At 41.2% G+C, this 13012-nt stretch overlaps 1 protein-coding gene across 1 annotated transcript in view; it reads right to left on the minus strand.

The window, feature by feature from the left end:
• The window catches only part of GREM2 (gremlin 2, DAN family BMP antagonist), a 123094-nt gene extending 121875 nt beyond the window's left edge, over positions 1–1219 (minus strand). The window contains exon 1 of the mRNA XM_003935343.4: positions 888–1219. The gene's annotated coding sequence lies outside the window, so the exon portion shown is untranslated. The remainder of the gene's footprint in view (positions 1–887) is intronic.
• Positions 1220–13012: the final 11793 nt, after the last annotated feature.

Raw genomic sequence — 13012 nt, forward strand, 5'->3', positions numbered from 1 at the left:
CATCTTTAAAATTTCAAATCAAAGGCGATAAAATCTCAGGAAATAGATTTTTTTTAACAAAACTCACACCTTGAAATAAAAAAAGAAAAAAATAGGTAGAAGTCTGAGTTTTAGGATGAAACCAAATAAAATAAAAAATCAATATTTTCTTACAAATATCACATCTACTAGATGGTTCTAATTAATGACTTTTTAATGTAGCAACACATAAGATCCTGAAACTGATCGTGCCTGGCATGCAGAATACAAATGCACTTTTAAGCTGGTAAGATAATGTAGAAATAAATCAGGTACACAGGAAGGATCACTGACAATCACTAAAAAACATCTACCACCCTTCTCTCTTTTTCTCCTTCAACCACAGCATAGTGATACAGTGATATTCCACTCATAAGGTTAGTGCACCTTGGCCATATGCTTTTAAAACCAAAACTATGCTGAAGTCCACAGTGGTTCCTATTCCTCTAGGGAGGATATCAACCTAGAGGTAGGTTGAGAAATGTTCATAGCCTGCTTTCTAACCATCAGATGGTGTTTGACTCCCCATAGTCATAATTAGAATGGCGGTCACCGAGAGGTATTTTATTGGTTGCATGACAACATATTGATATTGAGGTGATTTAAAAGAGAAAGAAAGAGAGATCACGGTCAAGTTTGAAGGTCCTTACTTTCCACCCACGCATAATTCAATAGGTGAATAAACCGTGTGGCCCCCAAGCACACGCCAACAGCTTTAATTCCCCGTGGGGGAGCCGGCGAGACACCCGCTCCGTGCTTTCCACCCCGGCCAGCCACGGAACAACAATGTCAGTTTCATTCTAAGTGCCTCGTGAAGGCAGAAATCAGAAACCGTGTCTGTGTCACATTAGCCGTGACAAGCCGCGTACCTGCAATGACGTGGTGGAAGCTTCGTCCTCGAGTCCCTTCTCTCTCTCTCTCTCCCTCTCCCTCTGCCTCCTCTGAGCTCTATAGTCCACAGCTGGGTCTAAGTTTGGCCTCCCGCTGCCGCTTTCCGTTCGACCGCAGCCGGGCTGCAGCAGACGCCCATACGAGAAGCGCGCCGGCTGGGGGTGCAGGAGAGGCGAGCGCGCGCCCCGCGCCGCGCGGTCCCAGGCTGGCTGCTCCTGCAGATGTGAGAGGAGCCCGGAGACTTAGCTCTGAATCCCCTCGGCGCTGCACGGGGATATTATGACAGTCTGGGATTTCTATTGGCTCTGAACGCCAAACAAATCACACTAGCCACCCCCCTTCTCTGTTTCACTCCGCGCTTGTTTCTCATCTAACCCGCAAACATTGCAGCCACACACACTTCAGTCGCTTGCAATGTTTCTCTTTTCCTCCTTCCAGTCAGTGGATTTACAACCCTGTGGTCAGCTCTAACATTTTTTTTTTAGCAGATTTCCAATGCTAACCTTCTTGTTTATATACAGAAATTCTCCCTCCATCCCTTAAACCAGAAAAAGAAAGAAAGAAAGAAAACACTCATTCCCTTCAGATCTTCTTCTTTTTGTTGATGGGTTTGCAATGTGATGAATGTAGAAAGCCTGTCTGTGATACGCCTGACATTCTCACACACACACATACACGTGCTCTTACACACACACACACACACACACACACAGAGCAGGCTCCTTTTGTTTGGAGTAATTGAAGCCAGTGAAATAAAATGCAAGTTGAGCCTAATAACCTAAGTGAGAGCTTAACTAATAAAATCTTGAATGAATTCACTGCAAAACACCAATTGCTTGAGTTTGTTTTCTGTTCCAAATAGTACTTTGGTCATTATTATCCTGATTTTTGTTTACTGAACGCAGAGGTTTCTAATGCAAATCAGACTCTTCAACATCCAGAAAACATAAAACAGTGACGCCAGACCAATTCTTGTGCTCCATGGACTTGGTGTGGCGTATCAGAAGCGTATTGTCATGCCTGTATGCTTTCTCTTTTTATTATTTTTTGAACTTCTCACCGCTGATCATCTCAGGACTGCGACTTTCTTAGTGGGATTCAGTAGCCAAAGGAGATAATTCAGACTCTGCTGATAGAGGTTCCTGGATGAAAATTTTTAGTCTGTATGTGTCAATAGAGATAAACCTTTGGCCCCTTGGTAGGGAAAGGGCCCAAGAAAAATCTGAGATCTTACAAATTTGGCTGGGAAAATTCAGAATAAAATAAAGTTTCACTGTGTCTTATAAAACAGACCCTCCCTTAGACTTTTCCCCAAAATCAATTTCACTGGTGCTTATGGAAATTTTAATGACAGTTATTCTTGACAAGAAGCCATTGCTTCTGAAATCACTGAGCTCTGTTTTGATTTTTGACTTGAATTTTTTTTTTTGCAGTGTTATCCCTTTTGTATACTATTTGTTATTTGATATTCCAGCTCCAACTCAACTCAGCATGCTGTGTTGCAAATTCACAGGAAATAACAATTAGTTCTTGAAATATATCATCACCAAGCAGACTACCTGCCTTCTTTTCTTACGTGCGCACATTCCAGGAATTGTGAAATACAGCCTTATTTTCAGAATGGGCCAGCCTGAAATCAGCTGAAATTGACAAAGGAAATACAAAACAAAACCACATTTGGCTGTTGGTTCCTGCTAACCACAGTCTAACCTCAAATGGCACATCCTTATTACTTTAACAACTCCAGCTCATTCCCTTTCTTTAAGTAGGCAGTTTAAAAAAATAATGCTGTCATAAATCTTTGAATGTGTAGAGTGTATTTCTCCTAAAGATCTCAACAGTCTCAGAAGGAAAGGAGTTATAAGTACGATACTCCAGATTTTCCAGGTGGAGAAACAAAGTGGGAGAATGATAAAGTGACTTGCTGAAGGCAGACAGCAAATAGAGCTGGGAGAGTGGATGACTGCCCTATTTGTTTCATACAAACTATTTGACTCAAAGGAAAGCGAGGGGTTAACACAGCAGACTCTCATTCCTGCCTGCCTTTGCACACAAGAGCTAACAATTCATGAAATCATAACAACTTGGTAAACAGTCATTTCACATGTTATTTCAGAACAGGTCATGATATTTTCAGGTAAGTTACCAATAATTTGCCATAGAATTGCCTTTATAGAAAAGAGAAAAACAGTGACTGATAAAAACGACAAGCAGACCATTATATTTCCTGCTTGTTATTTTCAGGGCTTATTACAGCTCTTCATATCCTTGGAAAGACAGTGTAAGTAAAATTATGGATGACTTAAAGTCATAAATATATCTTAAACTTCATGTTAGATAATAATTCAAGCCCTCTGTCCTTCAGTTAGTGAAGAGCAAAACTGGATGATTCAAAGGACATCTCCTATACCCAATCAGTTGTGTGGTTAAGGGAAAATAAATCATCAGTATTTATTCTTCTACATTTAGTCTTCCAGTCATTTTGCTACCTTTAAAACAGTTTTTCAAAGATATTTCTTAAATCCTTTATAAGTGACACAGACGTTGGTAATAATAAAAACACTTGCATCGCATCATACACAGCAAGTGGACAGCCACGAATATTCATGACAGGACATCATTTTCTTTTCCACTTATTCACCCACATTAGGATCATCCTGCTTAGTTCAGTGTGGCACTTTTTACGAGAGACATTCACAAATTGGCATGTATCCAGAGGATTTGATAAGACGATGATTCTGAATATTATAATTTATAAGAGATGCAGGACAGAATCAGGCATCTTTTCTTGGAGCAGGCACTGAGGTGAAAATGATAACGTTTTCAAATAGTAAATGTAAAAGAAGAATGTTTAATTCCTCCTAAAAGGAGGAAGAAGAATGATGAATAATAATTAACTTAATGAATAATAAGTTAAAAACAGGGATGAATAATATGTTTATTATTCATATAATGCTTAAAATGTATTCTCATTTTTATAAATATTTTCTTTCTTGATTTTTTTTAAAACAATGCTGTGAGGAATATAGGATAAATGCTACTAGACTAATGACATAGATTAAAGAAGTTTCTATAGTAAAATCGCCCTGATGTAGTCATAGTTACAATGCCAGAGGATGGGAATAAGTTGAAATGGATTCTGAACCCACTGCTGTTCTGGAGAGAAAATAAGGGTGGACAAAAGTCAGGATAGCAAAAGACCTCTCAAAATTAAAGCTTTTGGAAATTGGAAGAATTTCCTGGCAAATTGATGATTTGCAGATTTTTATATAGGTCACTGAAGTAGTCAAGAAAAAGGCCCAAAATCCTTTGGAGAGATTATAAAGGCATTGTTATAAAGGTCAGACTAGGTAACCTAGAGTTTGCTTCAGCTCGAAATCAACTTTGATGCTATTATTGGCCTCTAAAATATTACAGAATAATTTGTAATGTTATTGAATAATTTTCAGAGTATGTCACTAAATTTTTAAGAAGATTATAATTATGATCTACGTTTATTTCCAAACTATAGATGACTACAGATGGTCTTTTACCCTTCTTTTGACATATCTGTGTGTTTTATGATGAATACGTATAATTTATAAGAAAAAAAGTAAAAATGAAAAAGTAGAAGAGCTTATAATTCTTCCTCTACTATACAAAGATACAAGATTTCTATATGACTAGTTTGCTGAAGACTGACATTGCATTCCCAGTGTGATAAGCACAAGATCACATTCTTGATCTTGTCTGTACTTGCTCATTTGTTTTCTTTCTAACCTAGGTTGGACGCCATTCTAATGCTAATGTTTTCCCCTTGGTTATCTCTTTATTTATCTTAATAGCTTCCTTTTAACCTATGCATTTATTGATAAATCCATAAATGCTTGTTTCGTCCTTTTATATCTATACTTCTTTCTTAGATTCTCATAGTTTACATTTTAAATTGTTACAATGATTTTGATGCATGAAGTTTGCAATTTCTTCAGTTTACTGGTTATTAAATACTTATTCCTCCATCATATAAAAACCTTTATTTCCTAGAAAGTCATAAACTTTGTTTATTAATGCTGTATATTTACATCAAAACCTCAAAATGATTCACTGATACGTATGAATCTACACTCTGATGGTTCACAAATTTCAACTGCTCATATGTATTAAATAACATTTCTCTCTCTGTGCCACAGCAATTCTATCCAGAATATATGACTGATTTATAAGAGTTTTATAGTAAAACATATAGCTCTCACTGTGTCGCAGAATAAACTTCTTGTCCATGAGAGAGCCATCTGTCATGTTTGTGTCACCCCAGTGGAGCAGAGAGCACAACCCACAGATGAGCTGCGGAAATTAATAGAAAAGGGAACGACCATGTATTCAGCTCAATCCCTATATTTTCCCTTAAGACCCAGGGAGCAGGTGGTTGTGGGTTTTTTGATTCATTAGCCCATGCTTATTAGATGTCAGCAAGGCCTCTGCGCTGTACTCTTAGTTCTGAGATATGGATGGGAAGAGGTGAAGAGGGCAAAGTGAGAGTGAAGAGAAGGCAGAGCCACTTTGACCTGTGTGTGATTATGACATAATCTAAGCGGTGAACACAGAAAATGGTTAAAATAAGATTCAGGTTGACAAATGTAGCTGAAGGAATGGCCAGAATGGCTTCATCGTGGCGCCTGCTACTTCCATAGCTCTTTCCCAGACCAGATAGCCCAAAGAGGAAGGAGACCTAGGTAGCTTAGCAGTATCACATTCATCTGCCCCTACGGCTACAGACACCAGGCTAGGAGAGCACATTAGATTCAAAGGGAGCCAATCTGTCACCCATGCAGAGATAATGGTCGTTGGCTGTCGATCAGATTTCCTTTTTGGAGGAGCTTGAACTAGGCCTATCTATCTATCTATCATCTATCTATCTATCTATCATGTATCTATCTATCATCTATCTATCATCTCTCTATCATCTATCTATCGCCTTGAACTAGGGCTATTATCTATCTATCTATCTATCATCTATCTGTCTGTCATCTATCTATCTATCGCCTTGAACTAGGGCTATTATCTATCTATCATCTATCTATCATCTATCTATCTATCTATCTACCTACCTACCTACCACTTTGAACTAGGCCTATCTATCTATACCTAGTATATGCTCTCATCTCTGATTTTCTAAGTTTATGTTATTGCTATCAACTGACAAAGTTAGATAGATACACAGAGAGGCAGAAAGCTGTCTTTCTATAGATAGATAGAGATGATAGATAACTATAGATAGTTATCTATAGTGATAGAAATTGATAGATAACTATCTATAGCTCTCTCTCTCTATCTGTATCTAACTTTGTCCAGTGATAGCAATAACGTAAGCTTAAAGAGTCAGAAAATCAGAGATGAGAGAGTATACTAGTTATGGTCATGGTTATGATAGGTGTCTATGAAGATCTAACAGACATCTAATGTATGTCTTGCATATGAGCAAGAGAAGATGAAGTGCAGTTGTTTAATCTTTCTTAGCTTCTACGGGCCCTGCCTATGTTTCCTTTGTGTCTGTATGCATCCAGACCAAATCTCTCAGTGTTTGAGGTCAGTTGGGTGACGTTCTCCTCTTTGAAGACTACATAAGGGAAAAAGTCTAGTAGAAAATCAAAGCAGGTCCCATAATTTAAGAAGTTTGAAAATGGGCCTCAGGCTAAGTTTCAGATGATTAACACTATTTTACTTTATTTTTTTGAGACGGAATTTCACTCTGTTGCCCAGGCTGAAGTGCAGTGGTGTGATCTCGGCTCACCGCAACCTCTGCCTCCTGGGTTCAAGTGATTCTCCTGCCTCAGTCTCCCGAGTAGCTGTGATTATAGCTATGCGCCACCGTGCCTGGCTAATTTTATATTTTTAGTAGAGATGGGATTTCACTGTGTTGGTCAGGCTGGTCTCAAACTCCTGACCTCAGGTGATCCAGCTGCCTTGGCCTCTCAAACTGCTGGGATTACAGGCGTTAGCCACCGCACCCAGCAGATGAACACTATTGTACTGTAGTTCACGATGTCAACACTGAGTTTGAACCCTGTGTCACTTACTGCTTGGATATCCTTGCTTTTTTTTTTTTTCTGGGATTTCAGTTTTGGGGTATATAAAATAGAGTTTACATGTCTACAATGTAAATTCCAGGAGGATTAAATTACTTTTTGGTTTAGAAGGATTACACAGTGTCTGGTCCAGAGAAAATACTTTGTAAAATTCAGGGTACAAGCTCAATAGAGCAGGCATTTCACGTGCTGGAAGTAGCAAAGGCTGCTGAAACTCACTGACCAGCATTTGAATGTGGAGGGAACAGAGTCTAAGCTGTTCAAGACGGTTTGGGGGACTGTCCTCTCTGGGATTGTTCTGGGCACCCATAGAGTAGAATACTGATTTGACTTTTAGAAATAAGTCCAGATCATTCAGAGCTATTTATCACTGGGGAGACGAGACTGGCTATTTCCATTTTAGAGTAGCATTAAAGCAATGTGGCCAGGCACGGTGGCTCACACCTGTAATCCTGGCACTTTGGGAGGTTGAGGTGGGAGTATCACGAGGTCAAGAGATTAAGAGCATCCTGGCCAACATGGTGAAACCCGCTGTCCACTAAAAAAATACAAAAATTAGCTGGGTGTGGTGGCATGAGCCTGTAGTCCCAGCTACTCGGGAGGCTGAGGCAGGAGAATTGCTTGAACCCAGGAGGTGGAGGTTGCAGTGAGCCGAGATCGAGCCACTGCACCCTAGCCTGGTGACAGAGCAAGATTCTGTCTTAAAATAAAATAATTAAAGCAATGTAATATATGAAGTCTCTAAGGTCTCTAAGGGCAGAAAGTGTATCTCATTTGATTTTTTTCTAAACAGTGCTTACCACTCACTATTCTTGGTACATAGCTGGCACTCAGTAGAGGTTAGTTGAATAACAATTTACAAATTAATTTATAAAAAGCCCGGGCGTGATGGTTTAGGTCTGTAATCCCAGCACCGAGGAGGGTGGATCAAGAGGTTAGAAGATCGAGACCATCCTGGTGAACCTGGTGAAACCCTGTCTCTACTAAAAATACAAAATAAATTAGCCTGGCATGGGGCACATCTCTGTTGTCCCAGCAATTAGGGAGGCCGAGGCAGGAGAATTGCTTGTGCCCAGGAGGTGGAGGTTGTAGTGAGCACCAATGTACTCCAGACTGAGCAACAGAGTAAGACTCTGTTTCAAAAAAAAAAAAAGAAAGAATTAACTACCGGGTGAGATGACTCATGCCTGTAATCTCAACACTTTGGGAGGTTGAGGCAGGCAGATCACTTGAGGTCAGGAGTTTGTGAACAGCTTAACCAACATGGGGAAACCACATCTCTACTAAAAATAGAAAAATTAGCCAGGTGTGGTGGCAGGTGCCTGTAATCCCAGCTATTTGGGAGGCTGAGGCAGGAGAATTGAGTGAACTCGGGAGGTGGAGGTTGCAGTGAGCCAAGATCATGCCACTGTACTCCAGCCTGGGTGACAGAGATAGACTACATCTCAACTAAAAACAAAATAACTGATTGGTGAATTTATTAAAGGAAAGATGATTTCCTTATGTGGATTGTAAACTGGCATAGAGTATAATTTTAAAGAAGGAATCCCAGTCTGTTTTATCCAATAGAAATATTGTTTGAATTAAATGTTTCATGGTGGCCGATTGTATTATTGCCCAAAATATTCACTTCCCTGCCCACAAGACCCATTCCTAAGAAAGGATAATATATGTCTACTCTCCTGGCTGAGGCTTGGTAATTTGGCTTATTGTAGCCATTAGAGTATGTCCAAAAGTTCTATGTGTGCTTCCAAAACAAAGCTTTAAAAGTCATTGTGTGGTCTACCACTTCTTTTTTTTCTCTTCCAGAAAACAGTCGGTGGTTCCCTGAATAAGGACGGCAGAAACAGAGCCACAGGTGATGGGAGGCAGACACGTCCCATGGATGAGAGGTAAGACCTAGCTGTCATAAGCCACAGGGATTTGGCGTCACCTCTTGACTGTAACACAATGCAATCGAAACTGACAGATGCTATACATTTCTGCAGTCACTTTTTTGGAGACCAGAGCTCTTTTTTCATTTCTTTTTTGAGATGGACTCTCCCTCTCGTCCCCCAGGCTGGAGTGCAATGGCACGATCTTGGCTCACCACAACCTCTGCCTCCCGGGTTCAAACAATTCTCCTGCCTCGGCCTCCTGAGTAGCTGGGACTATAGGCCTATGCTACCATGCCAGGCTAATTTTGCATTTTTAGTAGAGATGGGGTTTCTCCATGTTGGTCAGGCTGGTCTTGAATTCCTGACCTCAGGTGATCCGCCTGCTTCAGCCTCCCAAAGTACTCGAATTACAGGTGTGGCCCACCGCACCCAGCCTGAGACCAGAACTCTTACGCATAGATAAGATCCAGCACATTTGTTAATAGATACATGTACATTTATCTTAGTTCTACTGGATATTGTATAATTGTATATGCTATGTTGTGAAACTCCCATCCAAAAAACTAACAAAAAGTTTCAGGGTTGGCTCCTAACTTCCTTTGGTTCCCAGTTTGTCTTCAACCCAGTGCATATTCTCTCTGAATATAAAGTTCTTAAGAACCCATGAATCACTTGGTGACTATGACCAAGGCTCACTTCCCAACTGGTGGCCACAAAGGACAAGGTGTGGGAGATACAGGAAGCAGCCCGTGATTGACTGGCATGTTGCCTGATGCTACAGAAGATCCATTGATCACATCTCAAAGCAGTTTCTGGAGAAGCAGGAAGAATTTAAAATGCTCTGCAGAAATTATTTTCAGCATTTGTGCTTTTAAAGAATAGGACCTATTAATTTTTCATTGATCTTGTTAATCATGGCAATACACAGTGCCATTATTTCTTGAACTCTGGTTCAGGTTATTTACAAAATAGGTCAGGTCACCCCTTTCCAGCCCAGAGCCAAAATTAAAATAAAACAATCCTCACTCACACAAGCTTCTGTTCTCCCCCGCACCCATTCCTGCCATCTGGAAGGACCCGAAGCAAACGTTCCTGATATATTTAGAAAGGAACAAAAGTTAGGATGGAACAGCATTTGACCTCTGTCTTGTATTAATGTGAATCTTAGGCTGCCTTGCATGCACTTCCGAAAGTGACATATCTCCCTTCAGGATCAGTGACAGGGAGACAGCTGGCTGGCCTCAGAACGAGCTCAGCCCCATAAGGACTGCAGGGCTGCCCTGTCAGAAAAGCAACGGTGAGGGGCTCCTTCCCAGCTGATGCCTTTGTGGAGACTTCCTCATCAAGTCGTTACATAGCCAGGGTTGTGGAGTCACATATCCATGGGGATTTGGTAACAATGAGATTCTGTCATGTGAGGCTCATGAATTCAGGAATTCATGAATATTGAAGAAATGCACATGGCTCACTGCAAGAAAATATCGATTAAACTTCTTTACCCAAATGTCAGCATACTGGAGTTAATAAAGTGAATGAAATTGATAGGTAATGTTGATCTCTAACTCAGGCAGTAGAATTAGTCCCTGGGTGGGTAAATAAATCAAAGTTAGTTGAAGCACCTGATGTCCTTATGAATGGCTCTAAAGTCAGTCTATTCTTTGGTTTCACATTATCAAGAAGACTCTTTAAGATTTATTTCTTTATCTATGTATATGTATAATGTATTTATTGGAAATCACTTTTTTTTTTTTTTTTTTTTTTTTTTTGAGACAGAGGCTCACTCTGTTGAGTGCAGTGGTGGGATCTTGGCTCACCGCAACCTCTGCTTCCCAGGTCAAGTGATTCTCCTGCCTCAGCCTCCAGAGTAGCTGGAACTACAGGCACATGCCACCATGCCAGGATAATTTTTTGTATTTTTGGTAGAGATGGGGTTTCACTGTATTAGCCAAGATGGTCTCGATCTCCTGACTCAGGTGATCCCCCTGCCTCAGCTTCCCAAAGTGCTGGGATTACAGGTGTGAGCCACCACGCCCAGCTGAAAATCACTTTTAAAAGATGCAAAACAGAGTGAAGCTTGCTATGAGACCCTGAAGTCTTCATATAAATTGTACAAGCCCTAGCACCTTGGTTCTTTGCAATTCTGAGTGGTCATACCACTCCTCACCTTCTTCAACCAGAAGAAAACATTCCAGATATTTTGCAAGCTTCACCTCATTCCCAGACAGACTTTCCTATATATTTCAGGCCTTAGCGATCTCACTTCATATGTCCTATCTTTTGGCATTACCTCATTTTAAAATGTTTGCTATTACATAAACATAATATTAACATCCAACTCTGCCTGCCTTATTAGCCCGACATACCATGACCTTGGGAGGCTGTGGTCTCATGTGCCAGGTGGAGTGTTTAAGACACAAATTGATGAGTTATTCCCTAAGTATTATGTCTACCAGCTGCCATCAGATGTAGAATACCAGCAACACTAAGACAGCTCCAGAAACTCCAAAGCTAGAGTTTCATGCTCTAGCTTCCTTTGGCCTATTGTACTTTCTTTAGTATATGAATTTCCTAATTCATATACTAAATGAATATACTATGTGCTAGTGCCATAACAAAATACATATCACAAACGGAGTGCCTCAGTTGGGGGGATTGGGGAGGGATAGCATTAGGAGAAATACCTAATGTAGATGACAGGGGGATGGATGCACAAACCATCATGGCACATGTATACCGATGTAATAAACCTGCACATTCTGCACATGTACCCCAGAACCTAAAGTAGAATTAAAAAAATTAATAAATGCTGTCACAGAAAAACAAACCAAAACACAGAAACTGATTCTCACAAAGTTCCAAAGGCTAGAAGCCCATAATCAAAGAACTGGCGGGGCAGCACTCCCTCTGACATCTTAGGGGAAGCTCCCTTTGCCTCTTCTGGGCTTTGGGTGGTGGCTGCAAGTCCTTGGCATTTGCGTCTTGCAGCGGCAGGGTTCCAGTCTGTGTGGTCACATGCCATTCTCCTCTCTGCGTATTTCTATCTTCTTTTCTTCTTACAAGGAGGCCAATTTTATTAGATTAGGGTTCACTCTACTGACCTCATTTTAACTTGATTATATTTGCAAAGACCTTCTTTCTCTTTTTCTTTTTTTTTTTTTTTTGACGGAGTTTCGCTCTTGTTACCCAGGCTGGAGTGCAATGGCACGATCTCGGCTCACCGCAACCTCCGCCTCCTGGGTTCAGGCAATTCTCCTGCCTCAGCCTCCTGAGTAGCTGGGATTACAGGCACGCGCCACCATGCCCAGCTAATTTTTTTGTATTTTTAGTAGAGACGGGGTTTCACCATGTTGACCAGGATGGTCTCGATCTCTTGACCTCGTGATCCACCTGCCTTGGCCTCCCAAAGTGCTGGGATTACAGGCTTGAGCCACCGCGCCCGGCCCTTCTTTCTTTCTTTCTTTGTTTTTTTGAGACAGAGTTTCGCCCTTTTCACCATGCTGGCACGTGGTGGTGCGATCTCCGCTCCCTGCAACCTCCTACTCCTGGGTTCAAGTGATTCTCCTGCCTCAGCCTCTTGAGCAGCTGAGATTACAGGCACCTGCCAGTTTTTGTATTTTTTTAGTAGAGATGGGGTTTCAGCAGGTTGGCCGGGCTGGTCTGGAGCTGCTGACCTCGTGATCCGCCCATCTCAGCCTCCCGAAGTACTGGGATTACAGGCCTGAGCCACTGGGCCAGGCTCAATGACCCTATTTCTAAATCAGTTCTCATGCAGAGAAGCAAGGAATTAGAATCTCAACATGGCCAGGGGTGGTGGAACACGACCCTCTCACTTGTACTCCCTAAGACTGACCCTTTAAAAGAGGCCAGGATTTTCTAGTTGGGGAGCTCAGTTCTTGAGACGCGAGTCTGCTGAAACTCTCTGCTGAATAAAAAGCCACTTCCTTCACCAATCTGCTGTCCGAGAGGTTTTGTCTGCAGCGTGTCCTGCCACACTGTAATCCCAGCACTTTTTGGGAGACTGAGGCAGGAGGACCACTTGAAGCCAAGAGTTCAGGATCAGCCTGGGCAACAAAGCAAGACCCTGTCTTTACCAAAAATTTAAAATAATTTAAGAGGCTGCAGTGGCAGGTGTCTGTAGTCCCACTACTTTGTGGCTGAGGT

This window comes from Saimiri boliviensis, chromosome 14 (genome assembly GCF_048565385.1).
Source record: "Saimiri boliviensis isolate mSaiBol1 chromosome 14, mSaiBol1.pri, whole genome shotgun sequence".
In the NCBI taxonomy this organism is placed as follows: domain Eukaryota; kingdom Metazoa; phylum Chordata; class Mammalia; order Primates; family Cebidae; genus Saimiri; species Saimiri boliviensis.